Below are 20,060 nucleotides of genomic sequence, written 5' to 3'. Positions count from 1 at the left end.
CGTACGCGTACGGTGAGCTTACCGTACGCGTACCCCGCGATTTTTTTAAAAATTAATAAATGTTTTTTTTGTACTTTTCTGTCCTTCTTTGACCCCCTTTCAAATGTTAGGGGGTCTGTAACTCTCTTCCTTGCCCCCTTTTCAAGTTATCACCCTTTTTTTTCTGAGTGAAACACACAAAATGGCGGCCGCCGCTTCCTGGTTTCGACCGATTCGAATGTTTTCTAAGATCTAACAGCCAATCAGAATCGCGCTCACGCACGTCACCGTACGCGTACGGTAAGCGCACCGTAAGCGCACCGTAAGCTGGCTCAGATATATATATTGATTTAAAGGCTATTTTCTCAGAATCTACTGAACAGATTTACACCAAACCTACAAAAGGCACTTCCTTGACCTGTAGACTACCTCTCTGCCAAATTACAAGGAACTCTGTTCAGCCGTTCGGGCTGTAGCTGTGTCTAAAGGTCCTATGGAAAAATGCATGGGAAAAACGCGTTTTGGGACCCCCCTTTTATCTCAGCCCCCGCTTGACGAATCCCCCCGAGACTTTCAGGGTAGGAGCGGAGCGTAGCGCCCCACCTATTTTGAAAATTTCGCGAGGATTCGTCGACCGGCGCCAAAGTTATTCAAAATAGAATGTTGCGGTTTTCCTATGGTAAGAGGGTCCTAACTATAACTACCTACTGGCGACCGCCAGTAGGTAATATATATATATATATATATATATATATATATATATATATATATATATATATATATATATATATATATATATAAAATAAGTATATATACTTTGTATATTATTACATTTAAAAATAAAATGTGTGCATTATGATTTAAATTAAAATTATTAATAATATATATCTGATATCTGTAAATAAGCATACACACGTGTGTGTTTTTCAAATAAGTATATATATTTTTTATAATATTACATATATTTAATTTACATTATATTCCTGTTGCATGTTAATATATTTCAGGTTTACTATTTTGAACTCTATGTATTTGTAAAAACAATATTTTTGTATATATTTTTCGATATTTGTGGTTTCAGCTACTTTTATCATTTCAGTTATAAGTATAGGAAAACAATATTCTTGGGCTCGATATTTTTGACTCAATATTTCTTACTGCGATAATTTGAGTGTTGATTTTTTGTCCGATAACCCCTGAAATGCTCCTCTGAGTAAAAAGGCACACAACATTCATAAAGTGCTGACTCCAGTCCATATGTACACACCCAGAACATACAAATCAGGAATCTGATTTGAAATCACACTCATGGTACAGCAAAATTAAGGCACAATTTGTTGCATGTCCTGGGACTACAGGTCTACAAGGTTTGTTTGCCTTGCCTACCCACAGGTTCCTGGACTGAGTTCAGTGCACCATTGCTTAAGCAGGGAAGTCTAGGTTATTGAAGCCCCACACAACCCCCCTCAAATGTCAAAATGTCAAATGTCAAATGTTTTTGTAGAGCGCACATATCACCAGACGGTCTCAGGGCGCTTTGCAACCAAAGACAGAAGGAAAGTACAGTAACTAACATGCTCAAACCAGAAATTAGTGGGCAAAGAGCCAAGTCTTAAGTTTTCTACGGAAAAGTAAGTGGTTAGTTATAGCCGTTAGCTCGAAAGGAAGTTTATTCCAAAGTAGCGGGGCTAGATATGAGAAAGATCGGCCTCCGTTACGTACTGTCCGGATACACGGCTGAGCAAGAAAAAATCTAGAGCTGGATTGCAAAGAGCGTCCAGGAACATACCATTGAAGTTTTTTTGCAAGATACAATGGACCAGCTCCATACATTACCTTGTGGGTGAGACTCAGAATTTTGAAACGCCCTCTTTGACGAACCAAGAGCCACTGCAGGGTTTTAAGAGTAGGGCCAGAGGGAGACCGAGGGGGAAGATTGAGAACCAGTCTGGCGGCCGTGTTTTGGAGAATCTGAAGCTTACAAATCAAATCTTGATTGAGCCCAGTAAACAGGGCATTGCCATAGTCCAAACGGCTTATTATGAGCATACTTGCTGGTGTGTGTGTTTACTTTCTGGGTTACCAACAGTTCCATAAAGGGTTCAAACCACATTTCTGTTTTTGAGAATAGCACACTCAGTCACTGCACCAAAAAAATACTCTATGTAAGTTCAAAGGTGTTTTATTGCAGCAGTCTCTTCCTCTTGCTTAGTACATGAGTAATAACCACACACAATATATTTAAAACAGCATTTGTGCATGTTGAAAGCAGCAAGAATAAAATGAAAAGTTCTATAATAATTAGAATATTATTAGCAGCCTACCACCCTATAATAACATTTATGCCCTACTCTATGAAAGCATGGAGTAGGTAACTTGCCTCTAGATTTTCTTGAGGATGAGAGCACTGCATACCTGTTCACAGCAGATCAGCTGTGGTTATCTGACTTCAGCAGGGAGAGAGTGTTCCTTTGGAAGGAAAAGACATGATAATCTAGGCTCAGCACTCTGGGAGGACCTCTTGTGATAAGCTGGTGTGAAGGCCTCATATTCAGTGGTCAATTCATAGGAGTTTATGGAGGGTTGACCACTGACTTTTAGCCCACAGTGGGGGACTTTCCAATAATCCGCGACATAATTAGACTAAACTATCATGATAAAAATACATCAACTTTAATAATAATAATAATAATAATAAGAGACATTTATAGAATGGGCAGCTACCTCAACTGAGGTGTCCCGGCGCAAACATGGATAACATCATAGCCATGCCAGCGGAGAACTAGTCTCTGCGGGTAAACAGCCATGTCTTCAAGGCCTTTCTAAACTCCTGCTCAGAGTGCATCATATGAAGTTGGAGGGACAGGTCATTCCAGCATATAGAGGTTCCCACCTCGAAGGTTCTGCCCCCTTCTCACATTGGCAAAACGGGGGATGAATAGGTAGCGTTTCAAGTTGGACTGCAGCGATCTGCCCTGATGGTAAGGGCGAAGTCTCAACCTCAGATAGCTAGGGCCTCTTCCCTGGTAGGCCCGGAAGGCAAATGTGAGGGCCTTGAACTCAACTCTCTTGGCCACAGGGAGCCAATGAAGTTGTCTGAGGTGAGGAGAAATATGATGCTTGAGAGGGACCTTTCCGACCAGCCTAGCAGCAGCATTTTGTACTATCTGCAGCCTACGGATCAAGCCACTGGGCAGACCCAGATAGAGGCCATTGGCGTAGTCAAGATGGGAGGTGACGAATGCATGCATCACAGTTTTACGCACTGTCTCTGGCAAGAAGTTGATGAATTTCCGAATCATTTTCATCTTACCAAAGCAGACCGCAGAAACATGCTGGATCTGCGTGGAAAGGGATAGGATGTTGTCCCAATGGACACAGATTCTTGACCGAATCCTTTGGGGTGGGGGCTGTTCCCAATTCAACCGGCCACCACAAGACCGCTGGGGGAAGGACTGCTTTGTTAAAAAACAGAACCTCGATCTTGTTGGTATTGAGCTTTAAAAAATTACTACTCATCCGGACGGAGATATTTTTAAGGCACTCTCTAAAAGAGTTAAAGGCCGATGCCAACACTTCACTAAAGGAAAAAATCAGTTGGGTGTCGTTCGTGTAGGATATCACCTTGATCCCAGTGTTGGGGATCAGTTCAGCCAGAGTAGCCAGATAGATATTAAATGGGAGAGGACTTAGAGCAGAGCCCTGGGGCAACCCTCATCTTAGAGGTTTGGCCTCAGAGGAGAAAGTATGGAGAAAGACCAGCTGGTCTCGGCCATGAAGGTAAGACGTGACCCAGTCCAGCGCCATCCCACGGATGCCAGTTTTCTTAAACCAATCAAGCAGGATGGAATGGGACACTGTGTCAAACGCTGCCGACAGGTCAAGCAGCAACAGCATGGAAGCCGCACCCAAGGGGAAATCAGAGGAGCATAATAAACCACCACTCTTCCAAGGTTCCAAATGCGATGATCTTGTGTCTTTAAAGCATTCGCGAAAACTTTGATGACTGTGCTTCTTCACCAACCCTCCCAGGATGTTTCATCATTACCAAATCACCCACAGCAACCACAGTTTTCTTTACAGCTTTTCTTTTATCAAAATTCGATTTTCTTTCTAACACCTTTCTCTCTTCCTTATCATGACAGGGCTGTCCCGCTCCCCCTCCCTTTATTTCAAATTAAAAATTCCACAGCCAAGAAGGCTTGATCAAGGTAATAGGACGTCTCCCTCAAAACAGATCAAATGGAGTCTTCCACATTGTACTATGGGGTCAAACTATACAGCTCAATTTTCTTTTTCACCTCCTCCTTCCAGTTCGACGAATTTGACTTTGCAAGCATAATAGTTTCCGTGAGAACCCTGTTTAATCGTTCCACCATCCCATTTGTCTCAGGATGACAGAGTGCACATTTCTTGTGTTCTATCTCACATGCCTTCAAAATTCCTCCATCTCCTTTGAGACCAACTGAACCCCATTTTCAGTAAGAAGGGTTTCAGAAATACCTTCTCTAGCTATGAGACTCTTCATGAAACTCACAACTTTTTTGGTCTCAACACTCATAGCCAGACATAAGTCAGGCCACCGTGAGTACGTATCCACCACAGCTAACACATAGGTTTGATGACCCTCGCAATGAATTGGACCAAGAATGTCTAAAGCAATATCCTTTCTCTGTCCAGAGGAGCGTTGCCTCACCAACATTGGCTGTACCCTATGTTTCTTAGATTTCTCATTTAAAGAGCATAGCAAACAGTCACGTATCTTTCTTTCCATCTGTATATCCATACCTGGCCACCAATACATCTGACGCAACCTCTCTTTTGTCTTGGACATGCCCAGATGGGATTCATGAAAAAAGTCCATCAGTTGTTCACGTAAATCAACTGGAGGCACCAGTCGAGTACCCCAACACAAAAGACCACCACATGTTCAACTCATCCTTCACACACCAAAACATGTTTCACCCATCAGGACTTTGTTTCCTGGAATGCCAACCCTCCCTTACCAGAGACAATACTTCCATTATTAAGGGATCCAAGTCTAAGTTTTCACGCCAACGTTCCTCAGAGATGACATTATTCTCCAACACACAAACAAATTCAAACTCCTCATCAAACATACCAGCATCTCTTTTGCCATTGTTCTCCTTTGAGACTAACCTGGGTAACATGACGGCAATCCCATTTTCCAAAACCGGGCTGTACTGCCTGTGAAAATCGAACACTTGCAAAGCTACGACCCACTTAGCTATTCTCCCCAATACTGAGTCAATCCCCTTCTTCATAAAAATTTCGCAAAGATGTTTGTTGTCAGTTCTAACCTTAAGCCTCACACCCCACAGAACTTTCTTCAACTTCTTCATGGCCCACTATACTGCAGGAGCTTCACGCTCAATCACCGAATATCTTGATTCAGCCTCTTTCAATCCACGAGAAACAAACATGATGGTATCCATGCTCCCATCAGACTTTTCCTGCTGTAAAACTGTGTCTAAACCTTTAAGGCTAGCATTGGTGGTGATGACTGACCTCCTCCTAGGGTCAAAATTCTTCAATTTGGGTGCTGAACTGAGCGTTTCTTTCAAAAGCAAAAATTTGCTCTCACAAGCTTCATTCTACAAAAACATCATACCTTTCTTCAACAATAGTCTCATGTTGACACTCAATTCTGCGAAATGTTGTAAAAATTTGTTATAGTACTCAACCATCCCATAAACCTCATGAGTTCTTCCCTCGAAGACGGCGAGGACATACGCTCAATGGTATTAACCAACTCATCCTTCGGAGCTATCCCATCACCTTGATGTTGTGCCCCAAATAATTAATGTTAGTAGTAGCAAATTTGCATTTCTCAGCTTTGATGGTAGGATTGGAACTATCCAACCTTTGCAATATTTCACTAAGGCGAGCATTGTGTTCTTACAAATCATTGCCAAAGACGAGAATATCATCTTGATATACATAGACTCCCACAACCCCTTTGAGTACTCTCTCCATGGCACGTTGAAAAACAGTGACCGCCAATACCAAACCAAATGGCTGGCGAATATATCTGAAAGTAGCAAAAGGGGTGATAAATGCTGTGCAATCTCTAGAAGAGTCCTCCAGCTCAACCTGGTGTATGGCTGAAGTGACCTTTACACCTCCAATCAACAACAACCACTCAGAAATGTTTGGGAGAGAAGAACTATCAACAATGACATTCCGGTTGTGCTGCGTCAAATCAACCCAAAGTCGTAAACTGCCATTGGCGTTGTGTGCTGTAACCACGGGTGCAAGCCGCTCTGTCCCCTCTACCACCTCTATTATCCCTCCAACTTTGAGTTTCTCAATCTCCTTCTGCATATCATCTCTGAGGGTTATAGGGATACTCCTAACCTTACTACGTACAGGTTGGCCCCTAGCCACCAACCATATCTCATGCTGATACCCTTTCAAGCAACCCAGATCTTCTCTGAACAAATTGGGGAACTCTTTCCTTATTTCACCAGCAATATTGCCCTTAGACAAGCCATTTTCAAGAACAACATTCACCCTTTCCCTAAGGTAAATGGGGGGTCAGAATTGGGGTCCAACAGGACACCAAGTTCACCTTGATGTATCCAACTTATGATACTATCCCCTTTTTCAGAGACATAAACCTTACCCGAGACATAACGTTCCTTATATTCATTTAGAGCATTAAAATACCCTCGTAGGTATATAGGGTCACAATATCAGGTTTTAACAATTACATTTTTCCTTCAAGTTTCTCCTTGAAAAATGTTTTAGAGACAATCGTGATCTTTGCACCAGAGTCAAAGAGTACCTTTAATGGTTCCCCCTCAACTGAAATGGTATCAACTGGGCTAGCCTCGGTTTTCCTGTCATTACAATCTATCTGTAAATGAATTTGCCCAAACTCAAAATCAGGAGGATCATTTTCTTGATCATCCCCTTGTGGATCATCACCTACTGTAACCCGTTTGACACATGTGCTGACGCTTCTTGCCTTGCACACTGACACAAAGTGTCCGTTTTTATTACACCTGGTACACTTTGCTCTCAAGGCAGGACACGTCTTGTCATTAGCAAGATGCCCTATTTTATCCCACCTTTAACACTTGAGAGGGTTTACCCTCTGTTTCCCCGCACACTTTTCAGTTTTCACATTAGGTTTCTCCACTCTTTCTTTCACCACTTTTACACTCCGGTCTTCTTCCTTCTTTATTGTTGCCACATATTTCATAGAGTCAGAAGGGGGATGGGAGCACACTGCTACCTCCCAGCACAGTTCGCCCCTTTGCATCCTGGTACATGCAGTTCAATTTTAAATGCTTACTTGAAATTTTGCAGAGTGTGTCACCAAAGTTGGTGCAGGTTAGTGCTGTTAATCTCTAGACACATGTGTTTCTGGATTTCATCCTTCTTCAGTAGAGATAAAACGAAATTCTTCTGGGGGTTTGCTGAGAAAGCTGCCACAATACTCTCAGGTCTCTGTACCTCTCCCTGGCGCACAGGTGCCTCCCATGAGCTCGTCAGCTCAGTGGCTCAAGGGAGCCTTTTTGAAACAGAAGGGGAATGGGAGCACACTGCTACCTCCCAGCACAGTTCGCCCCTTTGCATCCTGGTACATGCAGTTCAATTTTAAATGCTTACTTGAAATTTTGCAGAGTGTCTCACCAAAGTTGGTGCAGGTTAGTGCTGTTAATCTCTAGACACATGTGTTTCTGGATTTCAAACTTCTTCAGTAGAGATAAAACGAAATTCTTCTGGGGTTTTCTGAGAAAGCTGCCACAATACTCTCAGGTCTCTGTACCTCTCCCTGGCGCACAGGTGCCTCCCATGAGCTCGTCAGCTCAGTGGCTCAAGGGAGCCTTTTTGAAACAGAAGGGGGATGGGAGCACACTGCTACCTCCCAGCACAGTTCGCCCCTTTGCATCCTGGTACATGCAGTTCAATTTTAAATGCTTACTTGAAATTTTGCAGAGTGTCTCACCAAAGTTGGTGCAGGTTAGTGCTGTTAATCTCTAGACACATGTGTTTCTGTATTTCATCCTTCTTCAGTAGAGATAAAACTAAATTCTTCTGTGGTTTGCTGAGAAAGCTGCCACAATACTCTCTGGTCTCTGTACCTCTCCCTGGCGCACAGGTGCCTCCCATGAGCTCGTCAGCTCAGTGGCTCAAGGGAGCCTTTTTGAAACAGGAGGGGGATGGGAGCACACTGCTACCTCCCAGCACAGTTCGCCCCTTTGCATCCTGGTACATGCAGTTCAATTTTAAATGCTTACTTGAAATTTTGCTGAGTGTCTCACCAAGGTTGGTGCAGGTTAGTGCTGTTAATCACTAGACACATGTGTTTCTGGATTTCATCCTTCTTCAGTAAAGATAAAACGAAATTCTTCTGGGGCTTGCTGAGAAAGCTGCCACAATACTCTCAAGTCTCTGTACCTCTCCCTGGCGCACAGGTGCCTCCCATGAGCTCGTCAGCTCAGTGGCTCAAGGGAGCCTTTTTGAAACAGAAGGGGGATGGGAGCACACTGCTACCTCCCAGCACAGTTCGCTCCTTTGCATCCTGGTACATGCATTCATAGAGTGTTCAAATCTTTTTGCAACTTGCAAAACCTCATCCAACGAAGGCTCATATCTCATCCACAACTCCTCCCTCACCTTTTCTATATCACATCCCAACATGAATTGATCTCTTATTCTTTCATCAACCAAACCCTTGCATTTACAAGAGGAAGCTAGTTTCCTTAATTCGATGACATAACTTTCAACAGATTCACCTTCCTTTTGAAGCCTCCAAGCAAAATGATACCTCTCTAGTACAGTACTCACTTTAGGTAGAAAATGTTTGTCCAATTTTTTTATGCATATACCATACTCGTTTAAGTCCTCAGCCTCTGTAGTGGCAAGATCCAGGAGATGATCAAAAATATCTAGCCCCTCAGAGCCAAAGCAATGAAGCTGCAACAAAGACATTCTTTCAGCATTCAAAGATGCCCCACATACCTTTGCACATCTTTCAAAAACCTTCTTCTATTTTTGCCACTTCATGGGAGGATCACCAGGAGTAATGAGGAAAAAAGGCGGTGCAGGTACGTTTTACATTTTTTTATAAACAATTGAGTTAAATAAAGCTTTACCCAAAAGGGTTCCAAAACACACTAAACGAATTACTAAAGTTAATAATTGAGGACCCTGTCGACAAATGTGTATGTACTTATATAGCGCTAAATCACCACTAGGGGTAGCTCAGCGCTGTACTCATACCCCTGTAGGAACCCTTCCTGGCTATCCGTGTGAAGTGTCCACTCCTGGGCACCCCCATGGTGAAGCCAGGCATCCCAGCGCTGTTGGGCCGTTGTGGAGATTAAACAAGCTATTGCGCAGAGTTGCAGCGTGGGGCCTATGATTAGAATAGGCACTGAGGCGAGAATATCAGGTCCGAGGAAATTATAGCCTGAGACCCTGCCATGGTGGGAATCGAACCCTGGTCCCGGACCAGTGCTCTGCATCGAGGTCTGCCGCTCTAACCATTGAGCCACACTTCTCCACAAGTATTGTATTCAAAGCCCAATGCCTAGCTTTTAAGGCACTCCATGGCTTGGGCCCTGACTACCTGAAGAAGCAACTGAAATGGTATATACCAACTAGAAATTTGAGGTGTGCTCATTGCAAACTTCTACAAACACTCAGATTCAAAAGAGCTTGCTGGGGTGGAAGAAGTTTCATGTTAGGGACTGTTAAAACCTGGAACATGCTTCCAGCCAGTATAAAGAACAGCCCAACACTTCTAGCCTTCAGAAAAGCACTAAAAACCTGGCTTTTCGTAAATTAATCTTCATTCCCAGGTCTTTGCGGCAACTTTACTGCACTTTCAGGCATCCAATCAAATCAGAGTTCAGGAGGAATCATTGTAAATATGGCGGTACTCGAATTTTACCTTTGATGGTGTCCACATACCATGGGTATGTCAGAATTTACCTCTAGCACATCAGAGCGAGCATTTAGTCATGGTTTCTCCCATTCCATGTTCCATGATCTACCTTCCATATGCCAAGAAGTAACCCCAATGTGCCAGCGCCAGCATTTTGCCACAAGTGCCCCATTTGCAAAGAATTACTAGTGCCATTTGCTACAAATTGCCTCTAATATTCCAGTGCTAGGATTTTGTCACAGGTGCCAGTAATACTAATAATCACCTACGGTATGCCAGTGTCAGCTTTTTACTACGTATACCTCTATAAATCAAGATTTACTTCAGTATGCAAGGGCCAATGGCAGACTCACAGCACAACACCACATTCACAGTCATACTCAATTACATTCACTCACTCATACTTATTCTCATTCACACATTCTCATTTATTGTCATTCACTCTTCTCACTCATTCTCACTCAAATGCACTCACTCTTACTCAGTCTCACTTATTTTCATTCATTCACACTCAATCAATACACTCACTTGCACTTACTCATTCTTACTCGCTCTCACTTATTGTCACTCACTCTGCCCTATTTCTACCTAAATTTACACTCAGGGGCCGATTCCGGCCGCAAAACAAACTGACCGACACGGACCAGGACCGAATACCGACCCACATGGACCAGCGCCGTACGACCCGTGCAGTACGATGCAACGTGAGTGAATTACAACCGACACGTATGGAATACAAGCCGTATGACCGAGCCGGAGGGAAAATAGTGATCCGGCCGGAAAACCGACGCGATTTTCACCGACCGACACGAACCCGGAATCAACCCGACCGACCCGTACCCGCGATGTACGATGAGCGCAGTACGATGCAATGCGTGTAAAACTAGACCGTCTCGCACGGAGACCAAGCTGCACGACCGACACGCACAGACAACCGGGCACACAAGCAATAGAGACCGCCGCGAACGACGCGTACCAAACACAGAAGACAGGCAGCGTGAACGAGGCGGAGAAGCCTGCACAAGACAACAGCAGCGTCCGTTTCCATCACATGAACGTCTCCTTCAGGCCTACAAAACACAAATTAAAAAACACAAAAAAAGGACCAAACAAGCAATGACTAAGCCAATAAATACCCTAAAAAAATTAATTGGACAAAGACACACCCACAACTCCAACTATATAAAGGACTACAATCACTACCATCATCTCTTGCTAACAGGAGACACAGCCAGCAGCAAACACCAGTACACAGCAACCACAGACACACTCACAACTCACCCATCACACAACTCACACACCATCAGCACCTCATATAAAAGCACACACACATACACACAGCAAAACCAACACCAACCCAACATCACTTGCACCCTCACACACACATCCCCCACCACCACCACTCATCACCATGCCTCCAAAGAAGAATCCAAAGTTCACAGATAGTGAGTTAGAAGTGCTGGTAGATGAGATCATCAGAGTAGAGCCACATTTGTTTGGTACATTGGTTCAAAGGACACCCATCTCACAGAAAACCAAGATGTGGGCGAGGATTGTGGACAAGGTGAATGCACAAGCACCAACGTTGCGCACAAAGGACGATATCCAGAACCGGTGGTATGACGTGCGCAGGAGGGTCAAGAAACTCATCGAGAAAGATCACGCCTTGAGTCAGCGCACCGGCGGTGGCCCTCCTGCCAAACCAGTCTACTTCAGGACCTGGGAGGAGAAGGTGCGGGACATCCTACCACCAGAGAGGGTCTATGGCCTAACAGACATCCCAGAGACTTGGTGAGTACACAAACAACATACCCAAGATTGTGTGGCAAGGGGACAGTGAAACCATGCACCCCAAGCAAAGCTACACTAACCAATAGACAATCAACCCAAGATGTGTATGCCAGTCACACAAACACAATACCTGCCATCTCATTGTGACTGGGGACTGTGTCATGACATGCACCAACCTACAAACAAATAGAGCAAGCCAGTGGCACTAAGCCAAATACACCCAGCCAGACAGTTTGCCACCACAAACACCACCTCACAGTGCAGCTGACTGTCAGGAAGGAATAGTGGGGATGCAGGTGAAGTGACTGTAGACAAAAGCATGATGTGGCCTGTAGTCACAGATAATGCTCCCCCTCCTGATTGGCCCATCAAGACCCCTCTGAAACATGCCCACATCACAGGGAGTGGAAAATTACTGACAAGATGGCTGACACTGGCTCCTGCTGTGGGGAGCACAAGGCCCTGCTAGGGCTTGTGTGCAAATCAGAAGCAGGACACCACTGACTGACATCCTGAAAGACAACTTGCACGCCCTACAATGGAAGCACGTTTCATGATGGGAAGGAGGACTGACAGCCTTGACCATACTAATCAGCATGGGAAGACACCCCCCCCCAACACAAACTCTACACAACTCACCGGGTACAATGCATGGACACACACCTCATTGAGATATCAGCAAAAGATACCCCGTACTGGGTGCTGCTGTGTAAAGCACAGGGGCTCACTTGGGACTTGTAGCCAAACAAACACCAGGATTTCACATTCAGCCATCATGCCATTGATGTCACACCCCCTCACAGGGAAGCAGAGTCAAGAGGGAGGAAGCATGGGCATGCTGGGAAGGGGGGTGTAGCCAAGAGTATGATGGGACTCGCAGTCACAGATAACCTACACCCACCCACATGGCCCTGCAAGATCAACCTGAACCATACTCGCCTCACAGGGAGTGGGAAGGGACTGACAAGATGTCTGACACTGGTCTCTGTTGTGGGGAGCACAAGGCCATGCTGGGACTGGTAGCCAAACAAACACCAGGATTTCACAGTCAGCCATCTTGCCATTGTTGTCACACCCCCTCACAGGGAAGCAGAGTCAAGAGGGAGGAAGCATGGGCATGCTGGGAAGGGGGGGTATAGACAAGAGTATGATGGGACTCGCAGTCACAGACAACCTACACCCACCCACATGGCCCTGCAAGATCAACCTGACCCATACTCGCCTCACAGGGAGTGGGAAGGAACTGACAAGATGTCTGACACTGGGCTCTGTTGTGGGGATCCCAAGGCCATGCTGGCAAATGGCCAACAACAAGATCAAACTCTCTCTGTGACAAGCTGGGAAAAAGCAGAGTACAGACAGGCATCTGTATGAAAAGTAGAAAATGTCATGTTTGTCAACCAACAATGCATGTAGAAACATAAATCACATTGTGTGTCTCTTCCAAACACAGGTTGCGCTGGGCACCCAGCGCCAAATGACGAGGAGACCCAGTCCCAGACTCTGTTGGACAAGGAGCTCTCTGGTCTGACTCTCTCACTGTCCTCTTCGGATGACGACAACCAACCTGACCCCTCCGGTGTGAGCCATCATGCAGCACCAGCAGCAGCAACATCTGCCCCCCCCTGTACCCGCGCCTCCAGCATCTGGACACCGACAGGGCACCCCCGCCAACACGGACAGACCAAGGCCAATCAACACCCAGAGTACAGGGACACAGGACCCCCCGGAAGCTACAGCCAACATCACCAGCAACACCACCCAAGGGGTCCCAGTGTCACCTGTGCGTACTGCCGCTGGTCCTGCCCGTGTGGAGAGGGGTGCTGGGAGGGGTGAGAGGCACAGGGCACGCCTTGCAGAGGGGTCTGGACTGCATGATGACCCCCAACTGGCACGCATCTTAGATGCGTACCAGGATAGCACAGGAGGATTTGGCCAGGTAGTGGGAATCCTCAAGGACATGCAACACGAGCAGGTCGCCCACCATGCCCGCATTGAGGCAAAGTGGGATGCACTAACTGCGGTGCATCGGGACATACTACAATGTCTCCGCCAGATCAACACCAACCTGTCCCCACCCCCCTGTGTTCCCACAACATCTGTTGCAACACCATCTGCCAGCGCCACAGGGAGGGAGGAGTACTCTGCCGGAGATTCCCCTGCACTGCAGAGGCATGCACATGAGGATCCCACCCCCCCGGAAGAAGAGGGGTCGTCCGAAGAAGGACATGTGAGAGGCAGATGTCCCAGCACATCCCCCAGGGCCTCCAAACCTGTTCTGGACAATGTTGTTTGTGCGCAACCTGTTCACGTTGTCCAATCGCACACAACTCTCCCACATTACATGGAGGGTTCATGTTGGGCCAATGTAGCAGACGACTGTGGACTTTACTCTGGACATTTCATCTACCAGCACTTCCAACTCCAATGTGAACTTTGGATTCCCAAACCACTGTACAGCACCCACCATCCTGTGCACTGTTCACATGTTTGTTAATAAACTAACCAGTACACCATACTTGCCTCTGTTGTGATTCCAACTTGTCATGTTCAGGGCGAAGTCGATCTGCTACACAGCACAGTGCATGCCAAATACTGCAACAATGTGACCAACGTAAGGTGAGTCATGGGGATGTGACACATGTGAGGGAGACACACCACTATGGCAACGCAAAACATACTCACCATGGCCATATTACTCCTCACACACAATGATGTTGACCTAAAACACATTGGCATGCACAGACACAACACCAACCCCATTCAGTTGTAACAAGTCCACAGGTGAGGTAAGCAGATGTCACTCAGATGTGGGAAGACAGACAACGCACATAACAAAGCATAGCACAGGTTCATTACACATCAGAAACACGTTTATTCCACACTAGTTGCACGGTAATTCTACGTAACAGTGGACACACGCTCACAATGTGTTGGGAGAATGGAAGTCCAGGGATGTGTGGTACATCAGTTGATGGGAATTGTCAACTTCCATACTGGTGTTGGCTTCTGGGTGTTGGGGGCCAGTGTTGAACACACAACAGGCAAAGGACCCCGGGAAGGACAGACAAGATACAGTCAAAAGCGAGAAATGCAATAAACATGCACTAAACATGTTGCAAAACACCTACACAAACACTAGTTAGCAGTACTACCCTATTGTGGAGTACACACCACCTGAATGGACACATCACAGCACGCAACCAGTCAAGTGGCACACAGATACACTCAGACAGCAACAGAGCTGTCTCAACACATTCCAGGCTACCTCCATACATTCACATAACAACACTGGAAACTCACATTCAGATGAAGAAGTTGTTGATGAGCTGGGAGCGGACGTCACCATCATCTTGATCATCACTGGCATATTGGCCCAGGCCGGGATCCTCCACACGTGCCGGACGTTGGTCGTCGTCATCGTCATCCTGGATGAGAGGCACCTCCTTCCGCACCGCCATGTTGTGTGTCATGCAGCAGACCAGTATTATTTTGCACACCTTTGCAGGCTCATATGGGAGGGCCCCTCCGGTTTTGTCCAAGCAACGAAAGCGGCTTTTCAGGAGGCCGAATGTCCGCTCAATCACACTCCTGCTTCGACCATGGGCCTCATTGTAGCGCAGCTCGGCTGGTGTCACAGGGTTCCTGAGGGGTGTCAGCAACCACGGCATGTTGGGGTATCCAGAGTCACCTACACACACAAAAATGAACAAGTAGCTGAGTTTTGTAGAAGTGCGGAATACAACATTGACAAACACACACAATGAGAAACAGTCAATACACACCGACAAGCCAGGCACGCTGAGCTGGCATCTGTGACATCAGCGTTGCAATGTGACTACTCCTCATAATGTAGGCATCGTGCGCCGAACCAGGGAACCGTGCACACACATGTGTGGTGTGATCAACATGTCAGCAAGACAGACCACCAGAGCATTGATCGAATGGTAGTGCTTCCTGTTCCGGTATGCCTGCTCATGTGCCTGTGGTGGTATCAGGGCAACATGTGTCCCGTCAATGGATCCAATGACGTTTGGCATCCTCCCCAGTGTATGAAAGGCATCCTTAATTTCAGGGAGTTCATCTTGGCTTGGGAACTTGATATACAGGTCGAGGAATTGCAACATCCCCTCCAAGACATCGCGTCGCACCCGACTAAACATCGTTTGCGACATACCACAAGCAGTAGCCACAGTGTACTGGAAGGTACCGGTAGCAAAGAAGTGCAGGGCTGCCATCACCTTCACCTCTGGGGTCAGTGCTGTAGGGTATGTCCCGCCAGTTAGCAGATGTGGCGCCAACTGCTCCGCCAACTACTCAATCAGTGGCCTGATGAAGCGGTACCGTCTGATGCTGTCGCGTTCCTGCATGGTTGCAAGGTCTGGGAACGGACGATGGACAGCTGGTGTCCTGCAGTACAGAGATGCACAAAGGAAGATTGTCAGTACATCCACCCATGTGGCCATGACCACGATCACTATCTTATGCTTGTTCATGGACATTACACATGTCCACATGAGTGCCATGTAGTGCAATGGGCTAATTATCTGGCTGTGTCACCCAACCTATGTGCTGCTGCAATGTTCAAAAAACCCACCCCAGTGACAAATGAGGACTCATGTCTCCCAGGCATCACAGATCATTGCCATGCAGAAACCCAGGATCCCTGTATTGCCACATCAACACAGCAATGGACATGGCGTAGCACGTACACACCACAAGGCAAGCATAAGTCCCACAGGTAGTGGCCACTATTGTTCCCGCTGGCCCTACATGTACGTCTCTTAGACATACACCCCATCAAGGTTGATGCATATACCACATGGATGTGGAGACAGCCACCCATTGGTAACATGTGATCAGACACATCTGAGACACAACATGCACACAGACTGTGGGGGCACATCAGTATTGGGGCTACAGGTCTCACTGTGACGTACATGCTATCACCCCCATAACTCGGGGTGCATGTGACATGTCTTAACCATATCAACCTGACACTGTGGCCTTCACTCATGCCCATTATTGTCCAATTACACATCACAGTGCTAATGTGCACAACACACAAAGGACTCTGCCCCCATGTACAAGATAACAGCCTGTGAGTGGCTGCATAAAGTGCCAGACAAAAAGACAGCTGTGGCCCCCTCAAACACCCAGGGAATGCAGCCTCACATGCCATGGGACACTGTGTGGCCAATGCTATAGTGTGGCAGGTGTGTGCAGGTGTCCATGGCCAGTATATGTGTGTTGCATCCGTATAATAGTAACACTAATGAGGTCCGACGCGGGTGACAATGCGTACGCATTGCACGGGTCATGACCGAGCCGTGCGTACGCCTTGTCATTGAATGCAATGGGGTCTGACGCGGGTGACAATGCGTACGCATTGCACTGGTCATCACCGAGCCGTGCGTACGCCTTGTCATTGAATGCAATGGGGTCCGACGGGGGTGACAATGCGTACGCATGGCACGGGTCATGACCAAGCCGTGCGTACGCCTTGTCATTGAATGCAAAGGAGTCTGACGCGGGTGACAATGCGTACGCATTGCATGGGTCATGACGAGCCGTGCGTACACCTTGTCATTGAATGCAATGGGGTCCGACGCGGGTGACAATGCGTACGCATTGCACGGGTCATGACCGAGCCGTGCGTACGCCTTGTCATTGAATGCAATGAGGTCCGACGCGGGTGACTATCATGCATACGCGTCGGACAGGCATGGTCCGAGACAGCCGCCGTACACCTTGGCCATTGGATCATATGGAGACGGGTGCCAGTGTATATTCAAAATACGGGTTGTACAGTCAGTTGAACGAGCCGGGCGCACCCATTGGCTCAGGACTGTCATGGAGACGGATGCGGATTCAAAACTTGTACGAGTTATGCACTGGAAATTCAGTTGGATGCCTACAACAATGTTGCAATTTCAAGTGTTCCATGAAGGTGAAGATTTGAACGATGCGGAAGGCGTGTACGAGTCGTACTTTTAAATGGATTGGCCAGATTCATAGGATAGAACCGCGTTGGACCTATCACTTGGGACACATGGCACAGAGTCTGCCTCTGCAGCACAGATATAAGAAGGCTGGCTGTCCCCCAGGGAGCTCACTTGCCTGCACTACATGCTACTGGACCACATCCCTGCTACCACTGCTGCTGTCTATGCATCCTCTGGCTCCTTCTATGGCACGTACACTGGAGAGGGCCCCAGCCTTCACTGCGGAGGAGAACCAGGCCCTGCTGGACGGGCTCCGTCCAGAGTACAGAAAGCTCTATGGGACACCAGGGGAGCAGGTGAGTGTGCTGTCCACTGCCTTCCTAATTATGCATGTTGTCTAACTAGCAGTACTTCAATAATCCTAGTGAGAAAAAAGGGTCTAAGGGAATATAGTTTATAGACCTGCCCAAGTACCACTCCCCTACTTTAAAGTTATAACTAGCAGTACTAGCAGTGTGTAAACCAGTGGCAAGCATTCTCACTGACTACTTTCATCCACCAACGTGTGTAGGTACATGTAATGAATAGTTTTCCTGCTGCTAAAGTGCATGGTTGCAAGCTTAAACTATCCAGGCCTTGTTAACATGTCAGACATGCATGTGAGTTTTCATTCCCCTTGGTTGCACTACCTGTGTAATTCATTTCCCTTTGTGATCATGACATGTATAACCAATTGTGTGCTGCACAAATGTGGGGCATGTGTGTTAATGTACTTTTCACTTTGTCATCCTCACAGGTTGATACCCACCAGAAGCAGGAGTTCTGGCTGACCATCGCCAGGGCTGTTCGGTCTGTGGGGGTCTACAAGCACCGCATCCGCAACTGCCAGAAGAGGTGGCATGACCTTCGGGCTGGACCCGGAGGATAGCTAGAGTCCAGCTGTAGCTGTCACCTCCACGCAGGAGGGGTGGACACCGGACCCTGACCCACATGCTCCGGATACTGGCGGTGGTCTTCCCGGACCTGGATAGGCCAGACAGCAGCAGGAAGGGGGTAATTCCATGCCTGATCTGTGTACTATGTCTGACATGCAAATAGCAGTCTTTTGTCCGGGTCACACTTCCACATTACATAGGTCTTGCAGTCCCAAACTCAGGTCCCTCATCTGTGTCATGCACCCTCCTCATCTGTTCCACAGGTGTGGCCCCTACAGTCTGTTGCTTGTGTCACTAGGGTACTGTGTCCCTGCAGTCAGCTATGTTTCAGGTACCAGTCAGCATCAGTTCCTGTGACTCTATTGTGTGTTTCATGGGTGGGTCAATTGTTTACACAATGCCTGAGATCTGACATGTGAACTGTGTGTGCCCCTGAGATGTGTACCAATTGCTGGTCTGACTCGCAACATGTTTCTGGGGTATTCAAAACAAAACCATGCAGCAGGGGACTCCAATTTTTGGGCCTCAGGAGTATGTATATCAAGTATGTCACAATTGCTTAGCCACCTGACTACTGTCCGGGGCAAAACACTGTTTCATTTAGTCATGCCCAGTCATGCCCCCTCAAGGGCATTCAGAAACACTCTGTAATCCCACTCCTGTGTATGAAATTGCAGGTTGTGCTTAGTGACATGTGCCCTCAGGTGTCTGCCTCTGTGTCATTAGGGTGTGGCTTGTTGCTACGTACAACTGGGGTGTCCATGATTCAGAGGGTCAGCATGACATCTGCAATGTGACTGTGGGAGACAAGACCTGTGTGACATATAGGTGTGTGATCATCTGACAGCGCACAATGGTGTATGCAACTGTGTCCCTCATGCAGCTGGGTTACATGCATGGCAGACTGTGATGTGTTAATGTCCATGGATTTGTGTTTGCTGAGACTCATATGAATGATTTGCATGATGTGGGGTCTTCTGGGTCCTGGATATGTTGTTTGCATGGGATGGGCAAGTGCGCCGGTCATCTGCAGAGTCAGCTTTACCCCTGAGCTAGGATTGTGAGTCAGTGCATATTGTTGTTGTCTGGATGCCCTGCCCCTGTGACAGGAGACAGTGTTGACTGACTTTCAGGGCATCCCAGTGCCATGGCATTGAACTTGCTATGAGTGAGCCTGCGTTGTGTTCAAGTGTGCACCATGCACCCCATTGTGGCCTTGCCCATCAGGACATGAGTACATCATATTGTGTGTTGCTGGCATGCATCCCAAGCATGTGAAATGAGTCTCTGCCCATCCCTTCATACGGACACCTGTACTGAGTCAGTCGCAAGAGATGTGCTGTGTGTCTAGTGACATACTCCTACATGTTCACTTGCATGTACAACTAATGTGTGGGTGGTGCATGTTGGCACATTGGTGTGTTAGCATCCAACATGCAACGGACATATGTGTGAAAGTCAAGGAGGGATATGTGTGCCATGGTTGAT

Source organism: Triturus cristatus, chromosome 6 (assembly GCF_964204655.1).
Source record: "Triturus cristatus chromosome 6, aTriCri1.1, whole genome shotgun sequence".
NCBI classification, from domain to species: Eukaryota; Metazoa; Chordata; class Amphibia; order Caudata; family Salamandridae; genus Triturus; species Triturus cristatus.
Note: the sequence above shows the minus strand (reverse complement) of the source record.